This window comes from Saccoglossus kowalevskii, chromosome 7 (genome assembly GCF_978046115.1).
Source record: "Saccoglossus kowalevskii chromosome 7, keSacKowa6.1, whole genome shotgun sequence".
Classification (NCBI taxonomy): domain Eukaryota; kingdom Metazoa; phylum Hemichordata; class Enteropneusta; family Harrimaniidae; genus Saccoglossus; species Saccoglossus kowalevskii.
The window spans coordinates 33,976,512-33,984,367 of NC_140647.1; the positions used below are offsets into that span (position 1 = coordinate 33,976,512).

The 7,856-nt window shown below is 34.4% G+C and overlaps 1 long non-coding RNA gene across 1 annotated transcript; it reads left to right on the forward strand.

Moving 5' to 3' along the window:
• The first annotated feature begins 878 nt into the window (after positions 1-878).
• On the forward strand, positions 879-7,597 carry LOC146740950 (uncharacterized). The gene is made up of 2 exons (XR_014930025.1): positions 879-982; positions 7,427-7,597. It is a non-coding gene; the product is annotated as an uncharacterized LOC146740950 (long non-coding RNA).
• The last annotated feature ends 259 nt before the right edge of the window (positions 7,598-7,856 follow it).

Here is a 7,856-nt window from a genome sequence, read left to right on the forward strand (position 1 = left end):
ACCAAAGATATTTATATAATAGCTAGTGATGTGTTTTTCAAAAATAATAACATTTCTAAACTTTAAAGTGCCTGTGAAATGGCTGCTATTTTCACGCCTAAAATTATCAATTGATACATAAATATTATTATTTATTAGATTTTTATGTTTTTAAATTTGAATTATTTTTTTTAAGTGAAAAAATGTGTTTTAAACTTAGTCTATGGCAACTTTATTTTTGTGTATTTTAAAACGAGGCTCCTCATTAGCTTCTCATTTGCATACAGAAATTCCCCTTGTGACGTCAGAAGGGGAAGTCGCATGGCAGCTTGCATTGCCGATACGTGTAAATAAGGCAAATTTCTTGTGCAGTTTTCTCGTCTTTGACTATATTGTCACTTATGTACTTGTTCGTCGAGGAAGAATGGACCATAATGAACACATAGTATCAATTTTTGTTGCATGGGGTTGAGTTAGATGCGAAATATGTCCGTTCTGGTGTAGCTGGTCACCATGATCGTCACCGACACGGGCGCACGTTTGTACACTGTTGCTGGACAAAATAGAATTTGACGTCGGAATTATCTCGTTATTTAGCAGGTTACTAGGCACGACTATTAGGAGTTCAAAGGACCCATACGTTCAAAAGTCTCCCCTGTATATTTTTTATATCTTAATTACTCACTAATTTATGACTCTTACATTCATATTTTAGCATAAAGTTGTTTAACTTTATATTATCAACAGATACTGTTGACGTTTCCTTATTTTTGCGAGACTCTATTTATTATTAATAACTCTTTTTCGTCGGAAACCCCGTTCTACTTCTTCAAACGTGCGAAAAAACCAGTCGATAATTGACTACCAGCCTGAGGAGTATGAAAATGGCATCATGGGAAAACTTTAAATTTGTCTACCGGAAATCAATGGCCGTTCTGTTGCTGATGAACCGTCCCGCGAATCTTCCACATAGATTGCTATTTTACATCACTGTGACTAAAAGGTGGGTAGTTATTGCATTCAATTTGTTAACAAATATGTACAAATACTAAATAATGGGAGGTAGGTGTTTCATGATTGTAATCGCTTCGTGGACAGTTGTCGCTGACGATGGTTCCAGTGCCAAAGACAGAGTGCTCGTTTACTAGTGCAGTGATGTGATGGTGTGAGCTGCAGTCCGGGTGCTATGAATTGGGAGATACAATGTAATCAGCAATCATAGCTAGCATATAAATTGTTCATGTTGCTTCTAAAATATGCCCGACAAACAGCTCGTCGCAGTTTAGTCGGTCGCCACTTATCCTGATCATGGAGGTAAAAAACATCCGTGTCCTGATAGACAATCTGCATGGTGCTGTCTCCAGTGTTTTTGTAATTTTGGTAATGTGTTTTGAGAAATCTGATTTTTTTAAAATATGCCTGTGCGTCGTACAGCTCTGAACACGAAAATTAGAAGCAGACTGGCAACGCAAGCCCCATCAAGTCATTCCATGTGTCTCCAATTGATCGAATGTACAATGATACGCATTATTAACTTGTCGAGATAAATTAATACACTGTAATACCTCTACCCAAAGGAGGGCAAGTATGTTTGAGTTACAAACAAGTCTTATCATAATTTAAAGGTCACTGTGACCTTATTCAAAATTATTTAATTTGTACCCCATAAAAGTCAGTGTTCTCCACAAGTTCTCCATCAAGTTGTACGGCCGCCTGGTAACTCTCAACACCCGCCCACCAACGTACATCCAGCTGAAATTATTTGTAAAAAGCTTGCATTGTTCTTCCCAAGTCTAAACAAAAGAGTAGTTGCCCAACCCTTTATTTTGCTATTGTTCCATGAGTACAAACATAAACAATGTCCACTGGAAGTCTGCAAGCAGTTATCGAGTGTATTCATGGCAATGTGTCAATCACCTGAATTCATTGTCGCCCGACATTGTTGCCACTTATTGCTCACGATACGCAACTACAGTGGTTTCAATTTACAGCTGTATTTTTAATAATCGTCTTCCGATCACGAAAGAAAGAAGTAAATACGAACGAAATGTATATGCACAGAAAATAAACAAATATATTAGCAGATTGCGTGTAAACTCGAACAAAAATTAAAATTCTAGCCGTATTTACAACGTTCGCTCGATTTTCATCATGAAAACAGCATGGAGAAGGCAAACTGGTGACCTTTTGGCCTACCGCATTCAACGACCGTTGGCCACCCACCGTTGTTGGCGCTGTAACGATTTAGTATCTAAGTTGCATAGGGGAACAACGCATTCTGGGTGTTCATGTACTGAATTCAGAAAGCGCTAATAAACATCAAACATGGCTGCCGGATTAGTTTACCGCGAGTATTTGTAATTGAATAATATTTTAGTTATTTTTTCCACGTACATTTTTCAATTTATCCATTTTTTATACCTAATCTTTCGAGAACATAGCAGATTCTTTTATTTTGCCGATTGCTAGCATTTTTTCTTGAATTCGAAAAACAACGTGTGAAAACGCAACGTATCGTGACCGTACATGCGTAAATGCCGCCTGTCGGCACGGGTGAGTACTGATGCCACAAATACAAAATTTTTATGAGTTTTATTTTGACAAATCGTTCGTTTGGGCGTTGGGGACAAATCAGCTTGTATATTTTCTACATTAATGTTTTGTACTTGCTCTTGGTTACTCGAATTGCATTTCATGAACGCAGAATAATTTGCGAATGTATAAATCACCGATTTCAAACTGTTTGCATTTCGTAAATATTAATAGTGACCAATCTGTTTGTATTTTAAAAAATTGTAACATGTTTCAATTAAATTAAAAAGAGAATAGTAAATAACTTAGTGTGTATTGCAGTTCATGACATAAATGCTAGAATGCTGTATATAAATGATATGCAAATTAATATGCAAATTTATGCTAATTAGGCCGCCCACCAGCTATTTTAGATTGTGGAGAAGACTGAAAGTATATACTGAACATTACCATATGTTTTGTGTTGTTGATGTAACATTTTCTGTCTGCATTTGGTCAAGATCTAAAGAAAAATATGTTTACTATGAATTTATTATTTTATTCTGTTTTAAAAAGAATGAGAACCTGTTTGTAACATTTTATATAATAAATTTAATTTAAGAAAAAACACAAACTATACACACTTTATTCTTTTATTCAAGATTTTGTATGATCATATTTTTATAATTTATACTATTTTGAAGTACTGTTTTTGAGTAAACTTAAAAAACATTTTTTAGAGAAATTTAGAAACAATACAGCAAAGGAAACACGGGCGTACACTACTGTACACTATTATGTAACACATATTTACAACAGCATAGTATACAAAACAGAAAATGTTGTATTTAAGTTAAACAATTCTCACATGTTGCGCATCTCCATGCCTGTCATAAAAGTGGTATCTCTCAACTGCCTGCGAAACATGCATCTAAACTCCAAAGGCGCGGCGCGGCCTTTGATCTGATTGAGTTTTGTCTAAACAATCGTGTACATTTCATGATCGACCTGATCGCTTTTATCGAAGGTTCTAATTGGCAAATCTGCACGTCTGTGTTTCCGTTACTGATTTATCTGCATGATTGGTTGGAACTCCATTGACAATCCCTTTTCACAATGTTTGGTCCAGCATATTGGTTACAAGTGTACGAACAGTCATATCTCTGCCATTTCTATGCCAATCTTCTCCAAACTGGGTATGATTAGTGTACTTATGGGTCCGGTGCTGACAACATATAGTGTTTGTGCTAATTTGCATATTTGTAAATTGTAATGCTTATGGATGAAGTCATATCTCTGGCATGGCTGATATTCTTCACACTTAGCATGATTAATGTAATTATTGATCCGGTGGTGACCATATATAGTGTGTGTGCTAATTTGCATATCTGAATATTATTTGCATATATTAATGTTCATGGACAAAGTCATATCTGGTGTTTCTATGTTGATCTTCTCCAAACTTGGTATGGTTAGTGTACTTATGATTCTGGTTCTGACAACATATTGTGTGTGTGCTAATTTGCATACGTTTGCATATATTAATGCTTATAGACCAAATTGTGTCTGGCATTTCTATGCTGACTTTTTCCAAACTGTATTGACTGTCGCGCTTATTTTTAAAACTGTTGCTCTCAATTTACAAATTCTCTCTATTCACACTAAAGTTTTTCAGTGTTTAACTTAAATTGCAAGAATAAAGAGTTCAAAAATTTCTAGCAACTACATACAGATTTGTTCAGTGTAATCAACCAGATTTAAAAATAGCATACACTGCCTTATAGTCACTGTAATAGCAATGTAAGGTACCCAAAGCTGTAACTGCTAGTGAAGGATTCCAATTTTCCATGAACAGCTTGGGAATCAACCATCTCTGATGGTTTTCTTGTTTTATTTACATATTAAGACATTTGAACAAAGTGATTTATTGAACTTAACACAAAATCACCATTACCTGTAAATAGCATTTTATCTATTTGGAAACTGTACATGTATAACTAACCGGATGCAACACATACATATGCGGTCAGAAGGGATTTAAATTTTGAGCAGTCTGTATGAAAAGGGGGATGATTTTTAGCAACGCTGTCGACTTTGTCGAGCGGAGCTTATCATATGAGTGATTGTCCGTCTTCGTCCGGCCGTCGTCCTTGTCAATGTTTTACTTTTTCGACTTCTTCTTGAAAACTACAAGCCTGAATGCTTTGATACTTGGTGTATATGTACCTTGGGTAGATCTCTCTCAGATTTGTTCATTTTGTATTGATATCTTCAATTTTTTAATTTTGGTGAATATTTTTGTCATTTTCGGCTTCTTGTTAAAAACCACAAGTCTAATTGCTTTGATATTACATATATAGGTACTACATGTGGACCACTCTCAAATTTGTTCATTTCATGATGACACTTCAATTCTCTAATTTTGATGAATATTTTTCTCATTTTTAGTAAAAGTGATATTTTCGACTTCTTGTTAAAAACCACAATCATATATGGTGAAAAATGATATTTTTGAATTCTTGTTGAAAACAAGTCCCATTGCATTGATACTATGCATATTGTTCATTTTCTAATCATATCTTCTGTTCTTTAATTGAAATGTGCATTGCTAACAGCGGAGCTATCTCAACCGAGAGGCTGCTTGTTAAAAACTTCTATCTGAAAAGGGGTTTAGTTTTCTCACTTACAAATGTATTACTACAGCTGCTAACAGTATTGTATAATTTTATCTTACCACTTTGTTGTAAATTCATATTTTACCCCATTTATGCATTTTATCGTTTTTTCGGACTGCTATGTTTTTAGTCCCCGTTCGGACGAAGTCCGAAAACGGGGACTCATAATTCGGTCTCCGTCCGTGCGTCCGTCCAGAGTCATATCTCAGAATCCCATGGATCGATTCCGTTCATTCTTTGTATGTGCCCAATGGTTTAGCGATTCGGTTCAAAATGGCCGACTGGCAGCCATCTTGTTTTTTGAAAATGTTGTATTTTGGACATGCTTTGTCAGTTTTCATTCAAACTTGGTACATAGATTATACATGTTAGGATACATGTCCATGACGATTTATTTCACAATTGGATCAAAGATGGCCGACTGGCAGTCTTCTTGTTTTTTGAAAATGTTGTATTTTAAACATGCTTTGTCAGTTTTCATTCAAATTTAGTACATAGATCATACATGTTAGGATACATGTCCCTGGCCGTCCGTGAGTTCCTGAGTCTGTCCGTCCGTGTGTCCGTCCGTGTGTCCCTCTGTCCAGAGTCATATTTCAGAATCCTGTGGACTGATCCCGTTCATTCTTTGCATGTGCCTAGTACCTTATGTGGGGCATATGCACATGCCGTGGTTTTGTGATTCGATTCAAAATGGCCGACTGGCAGCCATCTTGTTTTCTGAAAATGTTGTATTTTGGACATGCTTTGTCAGTTGTCATTCAAACTTGGTACATAGATTATACATATTAGGATACATGTCCATGTTTTGATGTAAATAAACAATCTGTTGTGTACGCCACTTGGAACTCAAGTTTCAAGGACACGCTCGCGACAACTCCTCTGCTTTAATATGACGAGCACAAAGAGAACTTTGAAAAATTTTACGGGGACTGTGCAATTTTCAATGACTTGTTTTTAATTGTAATTTTATCATATTATTTCGTATTCATTTTATTTTATACCCTATTTATGCATTTCTTTATTGTGTTCTCGTCAATTTTGCAGTGGATTGTTCAATTTTATGTAAAATTTTATATCTATATGCTGTGCATGAAAAACCATTTATGGATGTACTGTTTTAAATGAATAAATTACAAATTACAATTACAAATTTTGACCTCAAAACAAATCGATTTGTCCATGGTGTCAGCGATTATTTCCCCCAGCACATTTATCATCCCTATCCAACCACATCTGGTCTACTGGTAACTTCACTGTTCCTTACATGTGTTTAACCATTACACAACATAATTTTCAATACACCACTATTAAACATCTGAACTCTGCCCCCCCCCCCCAACCCTAAAAAGCATGGGCAGTAGAAGCATTTTCAAACAAGAGCTGAAGAAAATGCTTCTCAGTGAGTGATATTTATCTATGTACATAGAGCATATTCATTTTAAAAGTATGCAAATTTGAATACTCTTATTAAATAATTTTAATATCATTCATTCATTGTGATGATTGATTATACTATTTACTGGTTGATCTCATTTATTTAATTCATTACTTTTGTTTGTTTACTGTGACTTTTATGACGACTTAATTTTTTTATTTAATATTAAGCGCCATGGACTAGACTAGTCCAAATGGGCTATTTCCTTGGTCCCCACCAGTATTATACAATTTTGTCCCGTACATGAACATGTAAATATTTTGTTTGTATACTGGTGAAATAAATATAAATATAAATCTAGGACCAGTGATCATATTCAGACAAAACTCGGCAATCGGATAGTATGGGACAAACGAAAGGTTTTGTTACAAATCTGTGCATATTTAATCAGGAAAATTTGCATTATAATGAATTCTTCTGGTGCTAATATCTCAAAACAAAATCGCCACATACAACCCAGAACACTGAAAATTATATTTCTAATATCCAGATGAAATCACAGATAATTTAAGGCACTTATATAAGATCTAACTAGTTGTTGGTGTCAATCTGTGCATCATTAATTCACTTTAACTTATAACTTTTTTGTATGAATAAATTCTTGTTCCAATTGTACCTTGATAACTAATCTTAATATTTAAGTAGTAGATATGCAGTAACCGTATGTCAACAAGTTATTCTGATATCTGCATTAGGAGCATATATATTGCATGTTTTATATTATATATTTACTTCTCAAGAAAGCTGGCACAAAATAAAATGTTGTAGTATATTTCTGTACGGTTTAAATTAAGGTTCATTATACATTTCTTTTTATTCACAGGATAAATGCAGTACACCAATTAACTAAGGAGTTGTAATGAAGACCGGATTGGTGGAAATTTGTCAGATCCTGACCCTCCTGAACCTTGCATACATGCAACCTGATATTATTGTTTTGTTTTGCAAATGTGTGTTTAATATTAACTTGAATAAATGATTTTCTCAAATGATACATTTTAGGTGTTTTGTTTCCCCGTCTACTTCACGAATAGTTCAATAATTTATAAAACATGATGTTCAAAAGTGCCCTCAATAAATGTCTACTAATATTAATTATAAATAAATGGAAGTTCAAAAGTATCCTATTTACATTCAAAAGTATACTGGTAATATCTTACAGTTAGGTAATAGAAGATTTCAATAAATGTCTACTAATATTAATTAGAAATGAATGGAAGTTCAAAAGTATCCTATTTACATTCAAAAGTATA